Below are 13479 nucleotides of genomic sequence, written 5' to 3'. Positions count from 1 at the left end.
CGTTTTTCGCTCTATGGAATTGTGCTATTCGTTTCCGTTCTCAATCTCTTCATTCATTTTTTTTCAGGCTTTTGGACAGCATGGACATAATTCAAATCCGCACGATTTTCTTGTTCCAGTTCAAACTAGGCCGAAAAGTTGCCAAGAATGCAAATGAAATTCTTTGCAATTGTCATGGTTTGCAGGTTGTCGGTAATGGAGAATGCGTGATTCGTCTTCATTTCTTTTCGCAAAGTCTGCTGCTTGCAAGGAGGTTCTAAATGATTAAGAGATGGATTGATAAGGTACACTAATTAAGACAAATGTGTTTCTACGCAGCTCTGTAGCATAATTCGATGGCGAATAATTTTCATGGTCCACGTGATCCCTAACATATGCGCTCATAGCTTCACAGACTAAATGGAGCTATTATGTATTATTATTTAACAAAAATGGTTAATAAGCATCCTTGTGATATCAAGTAGCCCCTAAAAGCCCCCATAATTAGAACACTTGATCCTAGCATGTAAATCTTTCAGTCTTCTTACAGAAGTTGGCATTGAGGCTGAGAAGACTTAATTGAATTACGTTACGAAAGGATACAACATTCTTATTTCGAAATCGTTTTTTTTTTTCATATAAAACATTATTTATTATCATTAATATAAGAATAAAAATGTCCCCAAATATCGTACGCACCAGAAATAATCTTTCTAAGTGAAGAAAATAGACTGTTTTTTTTTTTTTTTTAGATTATAGCGTCACCGCTAATCAAGGCTCGGATGCCACTCAAGGATAAGGGCTAATGAGTGTCAAATTAGAAAAAACCGTGATGATCGATGAGAATGGGAATTGAGAAATTAATTATTTATTGACATCTAAACAAGAACTTGTTTACATTGGACTTGAAAACAATCAAATAAAAGGTGCCTTAAGTAAGTTTCCAGACTTTTTTCGTATAGGCACTTTTATTGAAAGTACATATATCAAACTCTAATCTTCTTTGAATTAATCTCCTCCGGCTGCAATGCACGAGTACCGTTCCAACAACTTCTGGGAGGTCCCATGGAAGTCCTTTTTTATGATCGTCTCAATGACCATCGCCACAGCCTCTTTCATCCCCTCAATTGTCTCCTAGGTTTTTCTTGAGCTTAGGGAATAACCAAAAATCACAGGGTGCAAGGTCTGGACTGTAGGCAGGGTGAGGAAATGTCTTGATACAAATCTTAGTCAAATAGTCTGTGATCTTCTCTGAACAACCTTGGGACAAACTTCGTGCTGATCTTCCGCATCTTCAGTTTCATCGTAAATAATTGTGTATACAGTTCCCACAGTTATATCAAACTGAGCACTTATTATTGCCTCTATAGAAAAGATGGTCCATAAGCAATCTGAAGTATTCCATACGTTTCTGTGGCATTTTAACACAGAATTCTTTTGCATATCGTTCTTTGAAAGTGTCCTCACGTCCAGACTGCATTTTTGAAATTCACGTTCAGATTTCATTTTTGAAATTCACGTCCAGATTTCATTTTTGAAATTCACCAGCTGTAACAATCAGGCTTTAGTAGGGTGTATTCCAATTCTCGCTGTAGCTGTTCATTTGAATCTGAAATCATAAAAATGGGTAAGTTATCTCATAAGATCTGTAACAATAACATACTAAAGCAATTTTAAATACCTGTACAAAAAAAAAAAAAAAAAAAAACAGTCTGGAAACTTATTGAAGATGCCTTGTACCAAAGAAGCAAGATTCAGCAAGTCATTTACTTGGAGAGAAAAGCCAGCTTAAAAGAGCATCTAGTTATTTTTTTTACCTGTAACAGAGATATGTAAAAGCCGACGTTCTGTTAGTAATATGCAATAATGAGTTTATCGTCAGTAATTGCTTTTGTCAGAAAGACGCCTAAAGCATTAAAATTAACTTATTTCCATAAAAGCAAATCTATAAATAAAGTGCAACATTTAATTAAAAAACAAACTAAATTTATACAAAGTACTGATACATTTTTAAAGAGTTCATTTCTGAATAATTAATTGTGGGTCATTACTAGAAGGGTAAGGGTAAATATAACGATTAGAGTGTCAGTTTAGTGACAAAAATGTGTCGAAAATGATGAGTGAAATGCAGACAATCAGATTACTTATTAGGATGTATTTGTTGATATTGGATTTGAAGACGACAGTGTTGTAGTCATCAGGGAAGCAGGTAATGTGTGACAGGAAAACTCTGCTTGACGTTAGATTCAACAAAGGCAAAAAGGAATGCTGTTTGGAGTGGTAGTCGACAGACGGGTTCTTACTGTGAATGTCTTACAAGGAGGAGCCAAAGATTGGAGCTCAGTCGAGCTGGATGTAGAGCAGATACCTAGGCAGTTTTTTTTTCTTTAGACTATTTTCTTCATCAGAGCTCAGTGTATTCTACTATTTTAATAATATCTCAAGGAATAGATTACTGTATGTTCCAATCATCATCATATCGTATGAATTCGAAGATTCTATTGTTGGCATTGGTTTCCCCGATATTTTTCAAGTCAGAAATATTTCTAGGAAAACATTGGGTACGTACAAGAGGGATTACAGTGAGATTGCTAACATCCATAGTGAAAGTGATTTTTGTCGAACGGACGGGATTCGAACTTGAAACACCCGAATCGTCAGTCTGTGTCGTTAATCACTAGATCACCGTCAACTCCTACATTTTCCAATGGCATTAAGGAACGTGACTTCTATACTGAAATTTATATTTCCAAACTTACGGCACCTGGCATTCAAACATAGCGATTTACTTAAGTAATGGCAGAGTTAAGGTTGCTTAACTTTGATGATCGCATAACAACCATTCCATTAACGTGATATAACTGTAAAAGATTCGATTATATTAATAATTCAACCAAAGAGAAAAGAAGTAATGTAGTATTAATTAATTAATTAATTTATTTATTTATTAAATGCATAACTATCAGCTATTATGTTGGTTGGAAGTAGCGAACCATGGTTAACAAACATTTTCCTCCCGGTGGGACTACACACAACCACCTAGTATTTATATTAAACTTTCGCGGGCATAAAGATAATGCTTCACTTTGCATGTCGTTATATAATAGCTTTTGAAAGAGTTTCATACACATTGAAACAGCTAAGGTATTGACACCGATTGCTTTGAGGGCAGCGCGAATGATGTTTCGATATTCAATGTGTTTCCCACGGCTCCCCTCCGCATGGAAACGGACATCTGTTTTAGGGAAGTTGTGTATTCTCTTCTTTTCATGACTGCCTGCCCCGCAGATGTAAACGTCCTCGCCCTTTCCATATACATAGCAATCGGTCATATTATTCAAGTATTCAAACACCACTCGCATCTATTAGTTCTAGATTGTGCTATTGTTGTGCAGAAACACAACAAAGGCAACTCGTGAATTGCAAATGTGCTTGGGTTAAAATAAAATTATTCATAAAATGGCGATGCCTCTGACAGGCTGAGATACCCTGAAAATAGAGTCGATCACTGATAGTTGGAACTGGATGATAGTGGAAGTACAGAGAGACCCTTAAAAGCTACCTATAGAATCATTAATGGAATACGCAATCCTTTCTGCAACTCAACGATATTTGGTATAAATAAACTGCAGCCTATGTCTGATGTGTCCACCAATTTTCAGTGAAGAACATTCAGCAGTCTTTGTTTAGTTTCTGCTTCAAACGGGTACCTTTATATTGCAAGCACGTCTGTATAGAACCCACAATGTTATTGATAACTCTGAAGCCCTCCTCGGTAATGAATGTTCTGATTTTGAGCGTATGTATTATTAACTAAGTCGCTTTGAGAGGCATGTGAAGCTTTCTCCCTGTGCACCAGGATGGGTCCCGAACTAGAGCAGTCGATAAATCAGTTTGATTAAAAAATTTGCGATTTCGCTGATTTCAATGAAAATATAAACATGGGGGTGTGAAACTTTCAATCCCGGGCAACGTCGGGTTACCCTACTAATGAGAAATACAATTAATCAACAAATAAGATGAAGCTGATATTTTTCTGGATTGCGCAAAAAATAGTTTTTATACAGAAAAGCTAATAACACGCAGCAAATATGAGTTTATTAACATTCTTATGAAAATAATGTCCATTGTATTTTAAATATACAACTGACCCAAATAAGATAAATTAATAAATATTAATAAATACACAGAAAGTAATATTGTGTTACATAGTTCAATACAAATAATAAAATCACATTGTAAGACAAAATCTTTAATTTATTCCTTAAGTCCATCACAATATTTTTTTTTTTTTACATAATGTTGCGCTGACTTCTTTCTGGTCATATATTATTCTAATGATATTCTGAAAACGAGATACATGAAAGAGAGAGATCACTCTCATATTATTGTCCAGGGTTGCCCGATTAGCGTTCTTAAAACTAAATTCCACGAATTTGGCCCTTTTAAAAGCAGTCTGGCCTTCAAAGATTGTATTTGGCCTTTTTCAAAGCGTAACGTACGGACTAACTAAAGAAGTAATGAGCAGAATATAAAATAGCAAAAAAAAAAAAAAAAAGAAAGAAAGAAAAAGAAACAGAAAAAGAAAAAAAAAGATAAGCGCGTTAGTAAAGCAATTTTCCCCTCGAGAGTTTTCTGTCTACATGGCTAGGGAACACTCTTTTAATACAGGGTGGAATGATAAATTTGTCGCCCTAAAGAAAACAACACTACAGCTTTATTTTAAAATTTTATTTAAAAAAATCAATTCAGGTAACTTGATTATGTAGTAGAGCTGACATCTATTCAATGTAGCCTTCTTTCTGTCTCAATCATTGACTCGATACGAGTCTAGAACTGAGAGCATGCCTTTTCTACAAACGCCAGTGGATAGCGGCGATCAGGCTGGCTTTGGTTTTGTAGGAGGCCATGTTGGTGATGTTCTAGACATATGACTAAATGAACTAGTCCAGTAGGTTCAAGTCGGGGGAGGAAGGCGCCAATGAGAGAAGGGTACAAAGTGGTAACACCCCGTCTGAAGCCGGGGGCTCTTTGGACTTGTGGGCCGGTGCCGAGTCTTACTGCCGCACCCAGGGCCTGCCAGCGGCCACCTGATTGCACCAGGGGATCACCAAACTCTTCAACACACCCAAGTACACTTTGGTGTTGACTTTTAAGCCGACTTCAAAGATGTAAGGTGGCATGATGTTGCACTCACTTAAAAGCACACCAAAGACCATAACCGTGGCCGGAAACTCGGCACGTCCCTGTTATTCGTGGCAACCCAACAATGCATATCGAGGGTGCTGGCAATGGTCCTGTTGTCAAAACTTCAGTCGGCAGAGAGCATGAGTTGTACAGCGGCGCATCTCCGATCTCGCTCGTTGAACATTGTGCCACTTTCAGACATGATAGGAGGCTCCTATTGCTCTTGGGATTTGTACACAACTGACGAACTAGTAGATGGTCTGCAATAATAAAAAAGAAAAGAAAAACGGAAATGGAATCATGTCGTCTTTACAAGGGCACCAATTTTATCGTTCCACGCTGTATAACATGTATCACATGATGCAGACATTCATAAACGGGCGATAACTCTGCGTGGATAGTGATTAGCCCGTTTATGTTGACTTTTACGACTCTCATATCTGAACAAAGCGTCCACAATATACCAATTACAAGCGTGCTATATTCATAGACCATGTTTTGCAAGTCTATCATGCAGATTCCAGGTTAAGCTAACCTTTTACAAGTGTGTGGATGTTTATTATAGATTTTCGTTTAGCAATGCAGATTCTGCGACCAGTGATGGCATTACTAACCAGATCACCACATCCCCTTCCATCTTCGAGAAGGGAAAGTAAAGGGACGCCAAGACCCCTAAAGAAAAATAAAATGCATTTTCCATTAAAGAATAAAAAAAAAATTCCTAACACGTTCACATAAAAATGAGAATAAAAAGAAAAATAAATAATAATTGTAACCGCCAGTCAGATGAAAGGGGAGATAATTATTTTATGATCCGCAAATAATTAGACATTCATTATGCATTCTTAGCAATGGACACACAGGTTTCGTTAATGTTATCAATTCAATATGTTTTTTTTTTTAATTCTGAAATGGAATGCAGAGTTTAGAAAGTAAATGTAACCATTTCAATTTGTTATTAATAACAGGACCGGCCACTCTCGTCCATTTGAACAAACGAAGAAAATTTCAATATCTGTTTACCCATTTCAAGCGTTTCCAATTCAGAACAGAAAGATCAAAGAGTAAAATATTTATATATAATACGTTTCGTTTTACACACTATGGATTTTTCCTGAATAGGCTCGGCTTATTTAGATCTGGAGTCGAAACATGTCTGAAAATGTGTAACTAAAATATTGCTATAAATAAAAATTTATATTAAAAAAAAACAAAAAAAAAACAAGCTGGACGCCCGGCGTTGCCCGGTTGTACAATACGCTTAAACATGATATTTTAATTTATAAAGATTGCGTATGTATTATTATAGAATCAATCTATTGAATATTATATATTACGCGGAATAATTTACCCTGTTGACTGATTCTAAAAATAAAATAAAATAAAATAAAATAAAAATAATAATGTCGTTCATCAAATTCCGTCTGTGTTTGTTTGCAACATCACGTCAGCTGATATTTCGGCTTGACGATCTTAAAATTAGTTTCTTCTTCTCTTATAGAAAAAAAGAAGAATTTTTTCAGGGGAATATTTAACGTTAAACCGGCCAAGGTTACACCGGTGTAACGTTAAATATTCCCCTGTAAAAATTCTTCTTTTTTTCTATAAGAAAAGTAAGACAATTTTGAAAATTAGATTTTTTCGAGTTTCGATATATATTGGATGAATTTCAGTAAAAAAACATATCTAAAATCACTGCCAGAAATATAAATGACCTCAGTGTGAGTTTGTCAAAAGATAAGCTCAGCTATTTTAAGAACCTATGAGGAAGGAACTTACATACACACACATGCACAAACACACACACATACGCACAGACACGTACACACATATACACACCTACAAAAATACACAGACATACACACATACACACGCATACATACATACATACATACATACACACACGCATGCACACATACACACACGCATACACACATACACACATACACATACATACACACAAATACACACATACACACATATACACATATACACACATACACGCATACACATATACGTACAAATACACACACATACATACATACATACACAGGCACACATACACACATACACACACATACGCACATACACACAAATACACATATAGATACAAATACACACACATGCACACATACACATAAATACACTCACGCACATATGCACACAAATGCACACACATAACCACATACACATATACACACACATGCACACACACAAAGTGACTTTTATATAATAGTATAGATAAAGGTATAGAGATAAGTTCAAATTTACTTTTTTTATTGAACACTATTATATAAACACGCCAAGTCGGGACCTCACTTCAATAAATAGCGATAATAATTAGTGTGAAGTTTGATAAGAATTACATTAGTATATGTCAAGATGAACTAGCTACAAACGGAATTGTACCCAGAGACTTGTTACGTGAGGAAGCGAGGATTAACAGGTCGAACTCGCTAGAATGAACATAGTCGAACGATCACGATATTACATGAGTCATGTTTTCGAGCGAGAGTAAACGCAGGGTTTCAGTTCAGTCTCTCCATTGGGATCCAAGGGAACGAACGGACAAACGATGCAGAAATAATCTAAACTGGATATTGCTAATGTCTGTGCATCTGCGCGTCAACCATTTTGTTAGACACAAAGTAAGTTTAAGAAGTTAAAAATTAGTCACTAGTTATTCTCTCCATAAGTAAATTTTCTCAAATAAAACCTTGAAGAACTCAACAAAGTCTCCTTGTGTTTTTCATGCACGAATAGTTTATTCGTCTAGCTAAATCGACGAGACAATTAAGGCCACACATAAAACGACGACGAGAAGAAAGGCTCATGGAAAACAAACTCCATATAAAAACCCGCGCACGTATACCCTCCCTATATATATAAATTGAACTCATTTTTCCCCCTCTGATTTTGACCTTAATAGGATTAAAAATCAAGACATTTCCTTCAAATGTAATAGGCACAAACTGTAGCACAATATCTGAGGTGTGTTATAGGCATATTACCTATCTACTTCCTCGATAATCGTAGGTTCCTATATTCTATCTGTTGAGAGTTCACGGCCAAAATCGGTTAAGCTCAATGGAAGTTGTAAAATCGTTTCTCTCTAATAAATTCCTCCTTCGCCCGCCACCATTTAACACCCACAAGAGATAGTTACGAACGAACACCGGTTTGGGTTTTCTTTACTTCGTAGTTACTTAAAAAAACTGGAATAGAATTTTAATTCTACTGGGTGAAACGCACTATGAAGTTAACCGAATCGAAGAGTTATTTATGCCATTTCTTTCGCTTTTTCACTTTATTTCGTTCTGTAGTTGATTAAAAAAATGAAATGGACTGGGTGAAACGCACCATGGAGTTAACCGAATCGAAGGGTTATTTATGCCATTTTTTCTCGCTTTTCGCTGGGTTTTTTTTGGGGTTTTTTTTTTCTGTTTTTCCAATTTCTTTTTTTTTTTACAGAAGTTTTACGTTTGTTCTCTGTTTTTTTTTTGGTTTGGTTTTACCGATTTTTAAAGAAGTTTAACATCGTTTTTATTTTTATATTTTAACAGGGTTATTCTTTACTTTACACTCCCTCTTACACATACATACCTAAAAACGGGCAACGGAATATATATATATATATATATATATATATATATATATATATATATATATATATTCACGATCGCTCAACAAGCTAAAGAAAGTTATATATATATATACTAGCGGGGGTACCCGGCGTTGCCAGTTTTTTTCTTATATATATATATATATATATATATATATATATATATATATATATATATATATATATATATATATATTGCTTTAGCAAAATCAAGACAACAAAGATTGGATTGATAGCAACAAGTAGTACATTTTCATTGTTCGTTTCGTTAAAATTTTTTCGCGACCATTTAAACAATTTCAAACCTTATATTGTTTGAAAATATTCACAATAATGGCATCTCTTCACACGTTGAGAAAAACACTTTCTTAATGCACAACATATAATCCATTTTCTTTTTAAGGTAACTATGTAATAAAAAATTTACATACATTTTCTCCTTCAGAGTTTTTTTTTTCAGTTTTCTGTTTGTTGTGGATTTTTTTCATATCCACCTATTTCAATTGATTATTCATTTATTTTTGCAACCAATTACCTATGTTCACTTAATTTAGCTTATTATTTTTCTTCGAGGTATTTATTAAATTTTTTTTCCAATTCTGATATATATATATATACATATATATAATATTATATATATATAAAATAAATCCATTACCAATTCACGTGAAATCACCTTTTCTTCACCATATTCCCTTTGGTTCACTTTTTGTTATCAAGTAAGATCTTTGACTTGCAGTTTCATCAAATACTTTTGCATGCAAAATTCGATCCCGCATTTTGCTAATTCCTACCCTCTTATGAGAAGGAAAGTATTTCTTCGAAACTCCGCGGATTAAGGACTATCCACTTATTAAGTGTTTCCTTTTCAAATGAAATATGTTTTTAACTCTTTTTCAAAGTGTTTTTTAACACGTTTTATTAACTATTTGCTCATATATATATATATATATATATATATATATATATATATATATATATATATATATATATATATATAAAAAGACAGAAAATTATGATATTAAACTATATATTAATATATATAGATTTATTAATTTTTCAATAAGGTTATACATCAATTAGGGGCGTGGTGACACTTTTTACCATTTCGAAGCCTAATGCTTCTCATCAAAAGAGGAGAGAAGATGTTTGGTACAACAACAACAACAACAACAACAAACTAAATCAATCTCTCAAACCAGGAACTTACAGAACACCAAATTGAATTTTTAACCGAGGACCTAATTATCACATCTTTAAAACATATAACCACCAAATCAAAAGATCTGAAATAGAACTCTTATACGAAACTTTTGTTACATCAAAAAACGAACAAAAAATCACTACGCACCCAGGAATATAAAACATACTCAAAGCTGAATCTATTAAAAACAGGTTGGATAAAAACAAAAGATCTAATACAATCAAAACTAATAATCTGAAAAAAGCAACCAATGAACTTAAAAATCACCCAAACATTATCGTTAGAAAAAGCGGCAAAGAGAACATACGCAGCACTTAACAAATTTGATTATTTCCCAAAACTAGAAGCCATTTTAGATGACCACACAAAATTTTAAAAGTGCAAAGAAACCCTATAAATCAACTCAAAATTCAAGTCAACAAATTCATAACTGTTAACAATGCTATAATAGACAATCAAAAACTCCCTAAAATAATTGGTGATTATAAACTCGAATACTTATGTATAAATTAACCACAACATCCAATGATCTTATAACTCCTTACCTACAAAGCACATACAGCGTAAAATCTACCGAAGAACCCTCCAAACAACAAATGTTAATAACAAAATCACCACATCACTAGACTTAGAAAGCCTCTTCATTAACGTCCCAGTTCACGAAACCATTGATATCATCATGGACAACATATACAATAATCCAATCACTCCCTGCTCTGAAATTAACTCTATGATCCTAAAAAAATATTACTAATATGTAAACCGAGGTCCCCCTTTTATGATAAAAAAGCAAGATTTACACACAAATCGATGGAGTATCAATGGGTTCCGTACTGCGACCCACTTTTGGCAACATTTATATGCCCAACCTGGAGAATAAAATATTAATAAATTATTAATAAAAAAAAACTGTCTATTTATGTTAGGTACACCGATGATATTTTTATACTTGCTAAACATAATAACGAAATAGAGAAACTAAAGGATAATTTTCAAACAAACTCCGCACTGGCTTTCACTTATGAATTAAATAGTATTCCATTTCTCGACGTTCTCATAGACTCCAGCAAAGATGAATTCATCACTTCTCCGTATAAAAAGACTATTGCAACCAATTCCTGTATCTTAAACTTCAAAAATGAATGTCCATACCGGTACAAAATCGTAATTATAAAAAAACATAATTAATCGAGCCATATTGATCTCCTCAAATAAAAAAAAAATATTATACAGCGAATTAAAAAAAAAAGAAGCGAATCGAAAAATATCAAACAGGTTTTAATTAATAACCAATTCCCAAATTTCTTAGTCGATAAACAAATTAAACTAACAATTAGAAACCTATAACAAACTAATAATAACCAGTTAACAATCCCCATCCGATCAATATATTCTACCGTAACCAGCTACACCACAACTTTAACTCAGATTAAAACGTACTGAGGAATATAATAGATCAATATATATCCCCAGTCAATAATGATAAGATCAGATCATTTAATATCTACTACAAGAAATTAACAACTGCTAATCGTATAATTAAAAAACAATACTTCCATGAGAACAAAATCAGTCGATGAAACCAATATAATCTCCCAATTCAAATACTCCTTGGGAGAATGCATAACTATATAAATGTTGGGATTTAAATGTATGAATTAATAAAATAAAAAAAAAATGGTAAATTCCATACCATTTTGTAAATCACATTTTTAAACCATTGTACATTTATTTTAGCCACATTCTTAACACGTTAAAACGTATTTTTTATGCACAAGGCGCTTTACTATTTCAAGTAATTAACTGTAATTTGAACTGAAGCATATAAAAACATCTATATTTTAAACGAAACAATAATCAAAAACTTCCTTGAGTTGGCCTATTAGTAAAAGACACAAATAAAAGTGTAGTTCGAAAAATGTTTTAGAAATGTTTGTCTTCAGAATGTCATCTGAGAATGCGCCATTTTCAAAACCGTTTCCGTGCACACACACACACAAAATATGTGCAAGTCGACGATGTATCCTGTAAAGGAAGCTTTTAAGTTATGAACTCTACTTTAAATGAACATTCAACCAACTACAATGAATCTTCATAATAGTAAATAGTATCATTGTAGTCAGTCTGATAATAATCATGTTCAAGTGAGAGAAACAGATGTTGCCACATCTGCAGCACCACACACGATCATATGCACATATGGCGTGTCTAACGAACGTCGGAGGTCACCAATATGTGACGTGATTCCTGGCCTTATTAGAACATGTTTATTTATTTTTTTATTAAAAATTTTTTTTTTGAACTGTATTAGCATCTTGGGTATGGCCAAGAACCATAAGCCAACAATTAAAATGAATTGGGTTTAAAAGTTATTGTTATAACCAAGTAAAAAAAATCAAGGATTTATACATACATGTATATTAAAACAAAAATCAAACAAAAACATTGAAAAAATAGAAGAGTCACTAGTTAGCAAGTGCTAAATAAAACATAAACAGTGTTTTATGAATTAAAAAAAAAAAAAATTTTATAAAAAAATATTTTATATATACATTCATAGAAGTGTACAAAAAGATTTTCAGTAAATGTTCATTTATGCAAACACGTGTTTAGTTAAAGGAATTCGGGCGAATAATTACCAGTCAATAACTTCGTCGCGTGAATAATGTGTATATAAGAAATATACGTATGTGCATGTTTGGCAGCGTGGCATTGCGTATGTTTGTTCGCTGGTTTTACCTTGTTCTTGTTAGTGCGTGTATAGTTGTATTAGCATTTTTAAATTGACGTGTTACTTCTTCGTGTTTGCCACGATTTTCATTGGTATGAAAATATCTTGACTTCACACATGTCTGTGAAAATCGACATAATACAATACGTAATACAATACGTAATACAATACGTAATATAATGTCAAAACCAATTAATTATCTAATATCCATAGCTTATCAACATTGTTTTCCCCAGTAAATACGCTTGGAATATTGATATCAAATCGAATGCCATCAATAGAATCGTAAATAAAATCAACAATTCTTTCTGCAATGCAACCACATTTTGTCCAAATAAACTTCAGCCTATTCTTGACTTGTCCACCAAGTTAGCATCATGAAACTCCAACAGTCGTTTTTTAATCTCCATTCAATGATAAGCACATATGAATACGGCGTGTAAAATTGTCAATAACTTTGAGACGTTCCTTTCTTGGCATTAGACTTCAGCTTCAAAATAGTCATGTGATTACGTTAATTGATGGGCACATTTTACGCCGATAGAAAAAAATGGATTACTCGATAAAACAGGAACCTTTTTATTACTAATAGTTTATGCATAATATCCCGTAAATTTTAAACAATTTTCTTCTCCTAATTTTGAACCTAAAAAATACGTAAGCATGGCTCTAATTATAGAAGATAAAATATGTCCCTTTAAACATTGCTATATTCTTGTCAGTTTCGTATTAATTAGGTAGATTTTTGACGGGAAA

The sequence above is a fragment of the Euprymna scolopes genome, chromosome 21, assembly GCF_053919585.1.
Source record: "Euprymna scolopes isolate OS-2025 chromosome 21, ASM5391958v1, whole genome shotgun sequence".
Taxonomy (NCBI): domain Eukaryota; kingdom Metazoa; phylum Mollusca; class Cephalopoda; order Sepiida; family Sepiolidae; genus Euprymna; species Euprymna scolopes.
This window is presented reverse-complemented; position numbering follows the sequence as displayed.